General features: G+C 41.1%; 1 long non-coding RNA gene across 4 annotated transcripts in view; it reads left to right on the top strand.

Annotated features, from left to right (window-relative positions):
- The window catches only part of LOC127353216 (uncharacterized), a 42,953-nt gene extending 28,644 nt beyond the window's left edge, over positions 1–14,309 (top strand). For all 4 annotated transcript variants that reach the window (XR_007881252.1, XR_007881250.1, XR_007881253.1 and 1 more), the window contains 3 exons: positions 5,078–5,171; positions 11,077–11,165; positions 11,774–14,309. This is a non-coding gene — a long non-coding RNA (uncharacterized LOC127353216). The remainder of the gene's footprint in view (positions 1–5,077; positions 5,172–11,076; positions 11,166–11,773) is intronic.
- The last annotated feature ends 330 nt before the right edge of the window (positions 14,310–14,639 follow it).

The raw sequence follows: 14,639 nt of genomic DNA, 5'->3' as shown, positions 1-14,639 counted from the left end.
CTGCCAGATACTTTTGAAGTGTTGAGTATGTGGTTTAGGTCATGTGCCAGTGCTCAGTTTATCCTTACTAGTGCAACACACAGTGAAAATGAGTCATTCACCAGTACAACACAGCAATAAGCCACAAATACACTGCTTCATTTGTTAAGTGGATAAATTGGTATTTAAGATTATGTGATTTTGTTTCATTTATGAGCTTGCTGTGATGTTGTGAATTCCATCCAATTTCCTTCTGGCTAATATGAAATCCAGATTGGAGTGGTGAATGGGGGCCAAGTGAGCACTCACTGTAAATATATTTTTCTGCCATAATAATGAAGCCCCTTTTATTTCTCCCGCTAAAACGGTTTCAGTGTGTGTTTTAAGTACAATAAAACTGAGAAGCCCACCATAATGAAAGTTATATTGTATGTCTGAGCACTCTGGAGGACTGTCAGGCTTAGGAATTTGATTGACATACAGTACTGCCTGGGTTGCCAGTACTAAAAATGTAATGTAGTCCTGCAAAAGGATTTTGATGTTGTGAGCAATTCACTGACATTTTATTTTTTATATATTTAACAATATGGCAATGTGTATTCATTGTTAACAATACGGTAATAGACTTTTTGAAATAAATACATTTAATTTGAAATTCCGTTTTTATTTAATTTCAAAGAAATTAGCCTTTTCTGATCACAAGACAATATTAAAGCAGAAGCAACCACATTTTCCAAGTTCAAGTGGATACTCATTTACTTTCAAGGACATGGTAAATAAAATCTGACATGATATTTTACAGGTTGAAATTTTTTTTATATGGGGTATCAATATGACAACTTTACAGTTCCGCCGTAGATAGATGTTAAACAGTGGTACAAAGTAACTAACACTATGCAACAGGTTAGCACAAGTAAGTCATTGCAAATGCAGCAGGGTTTAAATTTCCCACTTTGGCAGCCTGGCACACCTAGGGTCAGTGCATTGTTCAAAAACCTGTGAGACAGATTCTTTTACATTTTACTAGGGCTATCCCGAATACTAATTTTTGGGCATCGAAGTTTCAGTGAGAACGACCGAAGCTTCTACCAAGGGGGGCCACTCTGGTCTGGAGTTCATATCACAAAAATAATCGTCTGCAGGGGTTGATGACAGGAATGCAAAGCACACAACACCTCTGTCTCTCTTTCTCTCTCTCTGCCCCATCCCTCCTTGTATGTTTTATAATTTTATTTTTACACCAGTAGGTGAGCCTTGTGTCGAGGAGTCTTGTTGTTGATGACGTTGCCAATCTAAATGCTGTAACTGGTCCATGCTTGTAAAATATCCTTGTCCATATACTACCAGATAACGTCTCTCACTCATGCAAAATTCCTAAATGGGTCGCCAGCCGTTAATATACTTCGGTAGTCTTGAGTAATTATACACAGATTTGTACATCGATTATATTGCTCAAATGTTTGAAGCATAGAAAATTGTGTCTCTGTTATGGAACACCAAATGTGTCCAAATTTTCTTGATTTTAGCAACATCAGTTGTTTTATAAGAGCGGTGTTAAATAAATACATGATCATGTTGGGATATATGTCCCAGTAGTATAATTGATAAGGCAACTTTCTTTTATGACAGTCACTGGTTCAAGAATCAGTGTCAAGAAAGTGATCTGTTTGTCATTCAATTGTTGGTTAAATCTATTCAGAATAAATTATATTATGAATCTTATTGCTAATCTTCAATCAATTTATATCATAAAAAAACAGTATTAAAGTTTGAAATATGTTTTTAGTTCTATACATTTTAAAGTACCCCTCCAGTCAGAACTATGTTGTTGTTCCTACAGTTGGGTGTTTGAGCTCCACTGTGCAGAATCATTTATGTGCAGAGTTTGACACTAGAAGGATGATTTCACATTCACATTCACAATTTCTCTATGTTAGTTGAAAATCAGATTTTCAAGGTGCAGAGCCTATGAGCATGATTTTTGAGATCATTCCTGGTCCAGTATGCAACTTATACAACTGTGGTGTAGAAAGTTGAAGCCACCAGTGTGCACATACACTGTAAATGGACTTTAAAGTGAAGTAGGAGACATCTTGTGCCTGGCAGGCAAATAGATTCTAAAAAATGTTATGAGGTAAAATGAGTAGATGCCTTTTTAAGGATTTTAATGTCGAAATCATACTTTTTTGTAGAAAAAACATATCAGACACACTTTATTGTTCCAAGTAGACAATTTTTATATTTGTCCTAATACATATCTAGAGGAGATTTTTAAACAAAAACCCATACAAAACGTGTAATTTAACTTTGGAAGAAGAACTTAACTTCTCTATGTTGCAAATGCTGTAAACCAGTAAAACTTTATGGTTGTGTGGTCTTCATAGCTCTTCAAAATTCAGCTCAATTACACAGTGGATTTAACAGCTCTGGCACCGCTTAGCCTGATAGCACTTTAAAATGGCCTGACGGTACTAAAACCAGGTGAATTTTGACCCATCTGACTTTCCATACTCTTGGGATGAAGCTGGTCAGGCTCCCTGTTGCTGCCCTCCTGTACTGTGAATGTGAGAGGGCAGATGAATGGATCTACAGTGGCCACTGCAGGCTGTGGTGCACTCGCACAGGATCAGCACTACAGTACAGTAAGAAGTAGGCCAGGCCTGAAAAGAGAGGAGAGAGCCTGGACAAAGAGGCTGAGACCCTGATACACATATACATGGTGTTGTATGCAAGTGCCAAAATTATTGCACAAAAGCACACATTACAGTCTCAATACACAAAATAATTAACAGACACAGATGCTGATGCACTCACACACATATCACACTCCTCACTTCTCTCGCCATACATGGAAGCCATTAGTCCAGTATCCCGTTGACTACTGAGGAGTGGGGGCCATTTTATTCACTATGTATTAATCAAGATGTCAGCTGGGAGTGTCATATGTAATTTATCTACAAAACCACAGCAACTCCACAGAGACGGTGAGCACAGTCATAATGACATAATATTGGACTGGGGGAGAGGTTTTTTTTGGGGGGGGTGACAGATGATGTAGATTTTCCTCCCATGTGCCTCCCCCTCTTTTCCTCCAGACATTTTGAAACAAGACCTGTGCCAAGTTCACCTGGTTGCTTTACATCATGGGCCCTTTAGCTGAGGTCAAGGTGTTTTTTTTTCTTACCCAATGAAAAGTCTTTCTCACGGGAATTTGTCTAAATTTTCTTTCACCCAACTAAATTAATATTTATAATTATTTAAGTAAAACTTTTGTTGACCACTCTATGTATCTAATATGTGTTTTAGAGACTCTTTAGTCTGAGGTCTACAGCATCACGTGTGAGTGTCCTGCAGCACTCGTCGAGATAGATACTTGTTTTATGTACCTGCCAGGAAAAGCGATATTCCAGATAACGCTTGCGCCCACCCAACTTTTCTTTTCCAACACCCATATATTTCTTCAGCTTTTGGCCTCTGCTGTCGCCAAGGTAATTTAGTCATAGAAAAACTGTAGAATCAGCAAAATCGTTCCACTTGGAGGTAGAGTTGGAAGTGTTGAAAGGCCCCGCCTGCAACTCTCCAACTATCAAAATACTGCAAATCCCTTCCCTTACCTCACCCCCACCTCATCACTTTCTTACTGTTCATCAGTGCTGAGCTAAATTACTCCACACTTAGTGTTACGCTGGCTCGAGCTGTCTTTGTTACTCATTTCGGTACGGTAAAAATGAATATTAAATATACTATATGATTTGATATGTCGTTACTTACATTTTCTTTTACTGGTTTGACTGCAATTTCTACGACTGTAGTAATGCTTTGTAGTACTGTGTAATTCAGCACTCCAGTATTGTTTATATATTCAGGTTTCCTTGTTTAGACTGCTATGTAATGGCAGGGTGACCAAACATTTCAGGATTTGGAATCAAAAACCACACAAGTCGCCCTACCTAACAGACAACCTCGAAAATATTTTGTAATTGGGATCAGTTTAAAAGATATATACATTATATATCTATACATAGTGGGGTTTTTCCTAATACTTGCAGCGATCCATGTGGAATATACTAATATACTGTGGATCTCCTCTGCACAAACTCGCCCAGGCTTCATGAGTCATCAACATGCATATACACACAAAAAACACACACCCTCACACACAGAGTGCAGTGAGTGCACAGCTCGGACATGAATCTCCTTCCATGGGCTGGAGGAGTTGGGTTACTCATGAGCCCATAAACATGTGCTGGCGGCGACCAAGGCACTGAACTGTAATTACAAACGTTAGAAACAATATATAAAGACCCTTCCCCGGCAAGGCCGTGTCCTGCGCTGCAATTGTACAGAATTATCACCCTTTAGCAGCCGCCGCCACACTGAATGGGGGCCCTTTTAATTGGCAGTGTCCTCCTTGGTCTGCTAGAGGAGAGCCCTCACGTCTCTCTTTATCTCGGTCGCCCTTTTTATTTTTCCGCAATCTGAGATTTGACTAATGATGACTAACTACCTCTGTTTTCCTTTGTGCCATATTACCTCCACACAGATGGTCCTGGCATCACACGCCTACGTATGCACAAGATAACACAGGCACATGTCAGAAGCCGCCTCGTACAGTAACGCCATGCAGTCTTTACAGTACATGGCCTCATGTGTGAACATGAACATACTGTGCCGCATCTTTAGAAAATCACTTGTTATGCTTGCATATGCACCACTTCACCCACACACATGACACTGTAGGCTTTCAGTAATACAGCATGCCAAAGTGTGAGCATGTATGCAGCGAGTGGGTGCTACTGGGCAAGGCCAAGGCCACGGCGGAGCTTGTGTGTTGGTGTTGGGTGAGCATGCGGCAGTGAGAGTTGGCCGCTGTACAGGCCAGCAGAGAGGGTGCGGTGTGTTACATGTTCCACTAATGAGTTTCCTTGGCCAGGCAAGACCGTGGGGCGAGCTTATTAGTAAACAGGCTACAGAGAGGAGCCCCTACAGCCCTCTGTTACTGCTGCTGCTGTTGGCTCTCCAACTGATCACTCTCTCTGTTTCTGCTTCTCTCTATTGTTTTTTTCTTCCTCTCTCTATCCCTCTCTACCTCTTGTAGGCAGTAAGACTGGTTTTGAATTCAGCCACAGGCACAAACAATTTGGTCAACAAGTGAAATCACGGACAGACAGACTGGCGATCTCGGCAGCATTGTAAGTACCATAATGCATTGTAAATGTAATATGTTGTTATTTAATGATGTATTGTAATGCGGTTGTATTGTCTTGCATTTCATTTAATGAGATAAAGTCTGTAATAAGATGCTGCATAAGTTTCATTTGTTATATGCATGGCATGTAACTTGCTCTGGCTACATCTATTTTTTTTTTTCTCTTTGTGAGACTTATAATGTGAGCCTGCATTAGATTAAATCATAATGGCTGTATAGTGTGCCTTTATCCCATTTAAAAGGCCAAGTGGTCCCAATGGCTTGTTAGTGCAGTAGATTAAAAAAACAAAAACAAACATAATCTTTAGTGCACACTCGGGGTGTACCCTTAATTGTCCACTAGGCATAGAAAGTCTTGACTCTCTCTGTGTCGGGGCCTGGGTCTGTTAGAAAATGGCTTCCACTTTCTGCCTTCCAGCTCTCAGCTCTCCGCCGCCATTTTGTGTATCGCTGCCAAAGTAGTCAGGTAGCAGGATAAGAGGGACAGAGGAAAGTGGGGGAGAAAAAGTGGGTGCAACTGGATGCTGGGTTAAGAAGCAAATTAAAATAAACAGAGAGGAACTGGAGAAAAGAGGTGCTCCATTGTACAATGATAGAATACTTAATATGTCTTTTTTTGATATGTGATTTTTATTTGTTGCCGAGTGCATACAAACAAGCAGCCTCCCCTCTGGACCCTTCCCAGCTCTTCTTCTCAAAGGGCTGACCTTGGGTGGACGCCATAAACGGTTCTTTTCCTTTGGGGCAAATGTGCTGGCAGGGCCCACAGCTTCATGACTCCCTTCCACCCTCCATCAGTCCTCCCTCTCTCCTCCACCCCACCCATAGCAACTGCTCTAGAGCCAGAGTGCATGGGTAAAGCTTTAACCTCTGCTCATGTACCTGTCTCCACCCTCACCACAGTGCACTGTTAGCTGTAGCTTCAAACCCCACTGTGCCTGTATCATATGCACTTAGTAACCCTCCCCTACCACCTCTAGCTACAGTAGCTTGCTGCGTGCAGCTCTGAAATTCTGCATGTGCCAGGCATTTGATTACATGTGCAGATGTTATTAAAATCCTCCTCTCCATCTGACCCCAAGACCACAAATAATACATCGAGCTTCCAGTAGGTGTCTGCTGCTGCTTTTCTTTTGAAAAGAATCATCCCATTGCTAAACTTCACACAAAGTCACACAAAATCCTCCAGTATTTTAGCATACACTATGATGAGTGATAGTGAAAAGAGTGACGTAAAGAGTGAAAACTGACATCTCAGGAACTTTATTTGTCATTTGTGTTTCATGAGAATGAAATAATTTACTCACTATAAACTATGATAATGAGTGTATATATGGGTACTTTATCTGTATCTGCTTGAGGGTGATGCTGTAAAAATGTACTGTCAGTGTGTATCATTGCTGGCATGTAACTGATTTAGACTCTAGGTGCAAAATATAGCAGAGGTCCCTCCAGCAGTAAGACCTGGCCTATTTAGGCCTGTCACAGACAAGCTGTCATTGAGACAGATGGACAGTCAATGGTTTTGCTAACAGTTAAGAATGCACTCTGTCCCCTTTGGCTCCCCACTCCTTAATCTGGCCATGTGTTTGCATATGGGACAGAGTGGCCTCCATATTGTGTTTGTGGAATGAATTATGAATGCTATTGCATAACCATGGCCTGTTTCTAGGGCATATCTCTACAGCATCTACCCAGAGACCAAAGCATGAATACATTTACCCGGCCTAGACCTCTTGGAAATGATACTGTGAAGCTGGCCTGCCTGCGTTTGTTTACGGTTATATATAGCAGATGGCCATGCAACATGGTCACATATCACACACTGACTGCCTCGCTGGCACTGCCACACACACAAATGCTTATAGGCAGAAATGTAGGACTATTTGAAGGGGATTCAAATCCACAGAAATTCATTCATTATTATAACTCACAGAGGGAAAAGTACTAAATCTCTATATCGAAATACATTACCGTATATTCTCCCTCATGTTGGCAGCAGTCCTGGAACTATAGGCACTGGCTCTAATAACTGCTGCCAAATCCAGCTTTTCAATGCTAACTGTGGTCAACTGTGCTGTATTTACAGCCTTAGCGTTCTGCTGTAACTGCTAACCACTGTAGTGAGTGTGACTACAGTCAGCTGTAGCCTGGGGCTAACAAGCTCTTCAAGGTTACAAACTGTGCAGATTCCTGTCTGCCTACTCTGGCCTTCTGTCTGTCAGCTGAAGTTCATATCCAGGGAGAAAGGTATTTGTCCCACCCTCTAAATATAGCTGGCGACAGATGCAGCTCGATGGGGCACTGCCCAAGCTGAAAGGGGCCCTGCAGACAGGCCAGAGCAGAGCTGGGCATGCAGACGTGTCAGGACTATAGACTTCTCCTAATAGACAGGGGCCCTACAGGTCATCAGCAGCCACATGGCAATGCACGTTTCACCAGCTTCCATTAGCATGGTGGCACAAGGACTGAGCCTGTGAATCTTTACATGAGTAAAAAATACACAATATTTGATGTATTTCTATGACATGCACAGTATATTGTGTGAAAATATCACAGTACACTGAGACAGAAAAGCTGAAATTAGAACATGAAAACAACATCTTCTAATGGACTTGTTGAATGTGACTTCTAATTCGCCATATCCAGTTTATCATAACCTTATACAATGCTATTAACCATGTAACCCTAAAGTCATAAGTCATGTTGGCCATTTTTAAACTTCCTATGATTCATGTGGATTAACAGATTATAAATGTGGGGCCGGTTCATCTCACAGTCTGACAGGCAGACACACATATTATGCACATAGGCATGTTTAGGCTCGCGGGGAGGAGGGAGGGGTGGGGGGGGGCCGTTCATCTCACAGTCTGACAGGACCCTACACAGCGAGTACATACAGACCCCACACACATGTATGCATACATTGATCCACACACACATACACAAGTGCATACAGTACACATGCATTAATGCATACCGATAGGCTTATACCGTATATACACCCATAAACTCCCTCTTCTTTCACTCTCCTCACACACACTCACACAAGGTTTGCAAGCTCAATATCTGCCTCATGCAGAGGTGACGAGGAGGTCAGCCTGTCTGACTTTGAGCAGAATCCCCCTGTGGCTTGCCCCAGCCATCCCCCCTGGCATGTGTAACAAGACCTGCCCATGCAGCCTCTCCTGTTCCCCTGCTCCTGTCCTCCCCCCCCCTGGCCCTGGTATAAATAGATGGGTCATGCCTGCTGTGCTACCCAAAGGGGCTGCGGGGGGGCACTGAAGCCATGCTTCCCTTTATAAATGCTCCACCGTGTCTATCTAGATTCCTTCTGTCTGTGCCCAGACACCACTTCACTTGTAGCAGGGCACACATGTAGATGTATACAGACAGGAGGAAAATACATACACACAAGCATAAACACAAGGACTAATGAGTACATATAGTGTGCATAAACATACTTGCAACCTAACCATAAGTACTAAATATAATCTTGATGCCACAAGGGATCAACAAAGGTTAGGCTGAAGAGAAGGGTAAATCTGAGAGTCTGAAGTGCTGAAACTCACCAAGTTGCCTAACTAAAGATGACCAGTGAGCCACAGTGTAGCAGACTTTTCTACAGTGAATCCTACATTTGAATTGTTCCATATTGGTGCCAATATCAAACCTTGGTACCGATTGCTTACAGTACCTTCAGGAATATAAAGGTATGTTTCTACAAAACCCTTAAACACGAAGTACAAGTGACTTGACAATAGGGCTGTGTTCGACAAGAATTGGGCGATATGATACATATCACACAGGGGTTATGATTCACTATATTGTGATACTGTAAGCAAGATGATATATTGCCATTTTTGTCTAATTTGAGCAAAACTGTCATAGTATAAAATGAGTTTGGAACATCAAAGTCCCCAGTTTACAACAAAACGTAACGTTTCTTATTTTCAGGTGATTATACACTAATGAAAACATAGTTATGCATTTTATGTCCTATTTCTGACAGTAGATCATCTTAGCTGTTACACATCAGACCTGTAATTGTAATGTTTTTAATTATAGCGTGGAGTGTGAGTATACATTTACAGAAAATTATATGGATTAGGGATGCATATTGTGTAAATGTCCATCTTCTTTTCCTGAATTACCTGCCACACTGAGTGACCACAGACCACCAGAACCCCAAAGATCTGGTTACAAGGTCACAGCACTCCACTCCATCTTACTATCACTGCAGTGAAACTTGGCTTCAGTATTGATTGATAGGCACTGTAGCACTTAGACTGAAGTGTGATTGAATTAAAGTGGCTTTTTAAGCAGTGTGTGCCTTTTGCTGTGAACGCTGTGTGAAAATGTGATGAGGTAAATGAATATCGTGTTTTGCCTTTTCCCTCCATTATTTCTCCCTCTAGTATTTTTTTTCATGTTTGTATGTGAATGTGCACATGTGCATGTATTCCAAACTGTGTCCTTGTACGCGTCTGTGTATCTGGTTATGCGTTGTCCCAAAGGGTATATGTTTGTGTGACAATATGAGACGATGAGGTGTAGAAAGTAGGACTTTGCACTCCACTAGCTAATGGAGGTGCTGAAAGCTGAAGCAGTGTATCAGTTATAGACGCTGTGCTTTCAAGTGAAGGAGCGCTTGCTGAGCTTGCACAATTTTAAGAAGGCTAGATTTTCAGGTGGGCAAGCTGTTAGTAAATGAGGTGTTTTTAGATTGTATTGTATAACTGTGTGAAGAGTCATAAACAAGTGTGTGTGTGCGTGTGTGTGTGTGTGCGTGCGTGCGTGCGTGTGTATGTGCGTGCACGTACGCGTGCGTCCTTGCATTGCATATCGTTCCTCTGCAGTATATGTGTGTGGGTGTTAGTGTGAATATTTCCCTGTCACTGGATGATAGCACCTGGCTTCACTTGAAAGCAATAGCTTTCCTGGACATGCACTCTGTTGGTCAGGACCCCAGAGCCATCTACTATATTAGATTGAAGTATGTCCAGTCAGCAGACTGAGAGGACAGTGTGCCTTGACCTTACCTTATGAAGTCTGGACCCCACACTGCTCAGCATTTTGCAGGGCTGCACAATGAGAATAGACTGTGATATGAATGGTGAAATGCTCTAATGCAGACAGTTTATATGTCATTACTGTTTAGGCCCCTTAAAATCAAGACTAAATGCTAAATTAAATTAAATGAATACTAAAGCTTAAACATTGCTTAGTTTGTATATATTCATAAGAACTTTTTATTTAAGAGTAAGTTAAGTCTCTGTAGGTATCCTTTCTTTGTGGCGCTGTTTGTCCATTTCTTTGTAATTGCAGTATTTATGTACATGTATGTGTGTTCTATACTGCATTTTTCCTTCTGTCTGCTTATCTCTGTGTGTGTGCTCCTCGTGTGTGTTTGTTACCCTGCAGGGGTGTGTGCTTGCATACTTCCAATCCACTCATCCACTGCTATGGTGTACTGTAAGTACGGCAGTGTTGAATAATGCAAAGAGCCTCAGACTTAACCACTGAGCAGACACAATGGGGCCTCGCAGCTCAAGAACACCATTCTGTATTGTGCTGTGCTGTACATTTGTGCCTTCACAGACAGAACAATATTACTGTAGAGGTACGTGCTGACAAAGATTACGCTGATATGACTTTGTTTCAGCAGATTGTGTGACAGTTAAACATGAGGATGGTGTGCTTTTCTTTCAGAACACACAAGTATGAGTTATACGGAATTTCTTACAAGCATACTGTAAATACGTACATACGCAAATTGCAAGCAAACCCAGAATCCATGTTTTCGTCCGAGAATCAAAAACCCTCTTGTAAAGACTGTCAGCCACTGTGGTGTTTGCGATTGATGTTCTCTGTTTCCTTTGTTGCAGAAGGCTACCTGACATGCTGCTGAAACCACAATGGAAGGAGGAGGCGATATGCCAGTGTTTCCCCCACTTCACTGCGTGTTACAGAGCAGGTGAGAAACATTAACAGCGGCAGCAGCTGCAGCCCTCTGCTTCGCACATGTGGGCCAGGATATGAGCTAGCTTGAGCTCGCCCACTGTCAACACTGGTCACTAATGTTAACACTCTCCTCTCTTAAGCACGCAAACAGTAGTGAGAAAAAAGGAAAAAATGGAATCAGTACAGATTAGGGCTGTACGATATATTGTTTCAGCATCGATATTGCGATGTGCGCATGTGCACTAGTCACACTGCAGGACTGGCGATGTCGAGTTCGGTAAATTAACTCAAACACTTTATGTTACAACTTTTGTGCTGCTTGATACAAAAGGAAAACTCACTAGGTCTCATTTTCCATGACTAATCTACAAGAAAAGCCCATCTGATATTACATCATTTAGTCCAATTTAATGGTTGTTGGATACAGGGAGATTGATGTCACAGATAATGTCACCTGGATGCTAGAGGCATGGTGTAGTTATGCAAGGCGGCTTTTGAGAGCGTGTATTTCCATTATCAGCGGCACAGTGTCCCAGTGCGGGGTAAAAGTTAAAAAGTTACTGCCAAGGAGCCGGTCCGTACCCTAACCCTACCTGTTCTCTCTCCACTTGTCCATGCCAGACCAGTGTCAGAGTCACCTACCATTCACCGAAAGTGAAGCTGATTTCTGGAGGGGTGGCAGAGGGCTGAACCAAGTGTGGTATAAGTAAGAGGGTGCTTTTGTTTTGTTTGAGGAGTATAGACTTTTAAAGTGCTCCAATTATGAAAATTATGATTATCATTCTGTACATGAATAACACACTGCAATGCATCCGATGAAATCTCCTGTATTTTTTCATATTGTAATATTTACTGCAGAAAAAACACAATATCGTAATTTTGCAGCACTAGTAAAGATTCTTTTGTAATGTTTATGTTTTCCAATTTATTGTATGTGAACAGAAATGCTATGTGGTAGTGGCAGTGGTTCCCAGTCTTCTTGGCTTGTGGCTCTTTAAAACAAAGCCATTTCTACACACAATCCCATGTCACAGGTTGCAAATAACTTGTACATTTTGTGTGAATTGCAAGCAGTTCTACCAAAGAGGGTTTTTCACATATTGTTCACAATACAAAAGTAAAGATCTGATTTCTAATCATTGCTTCATGTCTTTTGATAACCAATGCTGTAGCATGACAACAGCCTCATTTGCCAACCATCTTTCAGCACTGATTGTACCCAGACTGATATATGTTTTGGGTTTATTGAAACAATATTTAAAGCTGGGGTATGCGATTCTGGAGAAATCCAATACCATGATATATAGTGTGAACAATGACACAGCAAGTAATGTAACTAACATTAGCAAGCTGTTGCAAGTTGCTGCTGTGCAGATGTGGACAGAACGGTTTCCCAGAGCCGGCACACCAGCTCCACACGGTTATTTAAAGACAAGTCTCCTGCTACTACAGCTAGCATCACAATAACAGCATGTTTTGGAAAACTAGAACGTAAGCCGAATGTCCATGAGCAAGTAATGTAACATTACGTGACACAAAAATCCCAGAATAGCTTGAATAACAAGTTAATGTTGTGTGGCTCGGTCCACTCTGTTTGTGTTGTTTGTTTCCCATTTACAAAGCCAGGGCTGTCACCAGCTTTTACTTTTAGCACACACACACACAGTGAAAAGCTAGCAAACCATGAGGACTTATTTTCTGAATTTGAAAAATAAGTGTATCGGATTAGAATCACATTACCTAGAATCGCACACTCCACCTTTAATGAACAGAATGTTGCATTTTAATAGCTTATCCTTTAATGTCACAGTACCCTTCAAGTTATTTACAGGTCACATTTGAATATGGAAATATCTTGTCTATACAATTTGCTAGTGGGTAATGCACCTTCTGGGATCATTTGAATTTCGAGCCGTTAACCAATGACCCAGTCGTCACATTGTGTTCTGAACACACAGTCCAGTCACACTGGTGAGGTGTCCCAGAGGAGAGTGGCATGTGTATTTGTGTTTCTGTGAATCATAAACGCTGTTTTGTATTCATTGAGGTGTGTCAAAGCGGATTACCTGCATGAATGGGGACCTGAAACGACTTTGTTTTCAAAGACTGTCCTTTGGGGTGAGGTAGTAGGTTGTATAGTTTTAGGGTCATACCCTTCCTGTCAGATAACTATACAACTTACTGTCTTTCCTGAAGTGGCTGTAATGTCATCAGATGTCATTGTTGAAGCTTTTGGATCTGGATCAACATTGGAATGTGCATGTTTACCCGCTAAGATAACATAACTCATTTGCAGCATTTGATCGAGGTAGGTCTTTGTAGTTGCTTTGGGTAGTTTTCCATCTCATGATTTTCATGATTGCATTAAGACTTTGTGGTCAATAAAACTTATTCTTAAATATTATACAATATATTGTCTTCATATCTCATCAGACACTGTATATTGTGTAACCTTTTACACAAACCTGCTCTCATCTAATTGTCTTTCCTTAGCTCTTATTTCTGTTTTTTTTTTTTTTTGTATATGATCATAACAATAGTTTAGGGGTTCCATGGCTCTTCTCCTCAAACCGATTACTTCTGACTGCTTGTAATGTTAGTGTTTTTGAAATTAAATCGACTTATATGATATGAAGTGTGTTCTTCTTCAAAATCTGAAAATGTTTGAGGATGCATTTATTTACTATAAGAAAATGGACAGTGTTTATACATCACTATTGATATATATATATATATATATATATATATATATATATAAATTGATCTCCAGTACATGTTACACCAAAGCTTGCCAACATGTAGGACCTTTCTGATGTTCGAACGGGGTGAGGTAGTAGGTTGTGTGGTTTCAGGGTAGTGATTTTGCCCAATCAGGAGATAACTATACAACCTACTGCCTTCCCTGGAGGGCAGCAATACATCACCATAGAAACAACAGGGACCATCCTGCTCACAGAAAAACTTCCAGTATCAACAAACCAAACCAGGTCAACTATCTGGCCCTGAGCCACCCGTCCGCTTCTTACCTGGAACGTGGGCGTCCACAGTTAATCGTGGCAGCAGAGAGGACCAGCAGGTAAAGTCTGTTCAGTATGGGATTTGTCTTGGATTTGGTTTTTTTCTGCTTCAAACATTAATAAAAAAATAAGATGATGAATCAGTTTGTCTTTGGAATTTGTTCATTTTCTTTGATTTATACTCACTAAGTGTCAATTTAAATGTTTCACACTTTGAGGCTATTTGCAGTTGAACAGCTGCGTTGGTGCCAAATGGTTTACATACAGTATACTGCAGTAATGCTTGCTCTATTTATATAGAACGTAACATCAGCTACAAAAACAGCAGTTTATCCAGACCACTACTCTGCATCGAACATAACCAAACATCTTCATCACTGTCTGCTGAAGAAATATCTCAGAAAAACCCTGACATGGCTACCTTCATCCTTTCCTGTGATTAGCCAGCAGCCCAGACATGTCCTAAAACC

Source organism: Dicentrarchus labrax, unplaced genomic scaffold, assembly GCF_905237075.1.
Source record: "Dicentrarchus labrax unplaced genomic scaffold, dlabrax2021, whole genome shotgun sequence".
NCBI classification, from domain to species: domain Eukaryota; kingdom Metazoa; phylum Chordata; class Actinopteri; family Moronidae; genus Dicentrarchus; species Dicentrarchus labrax.
The sequence above is the reverse complement of the archived record's forward strand: the minus strand, read 5'-3'. Positions and strand labels throughout refer to the sequence as shown.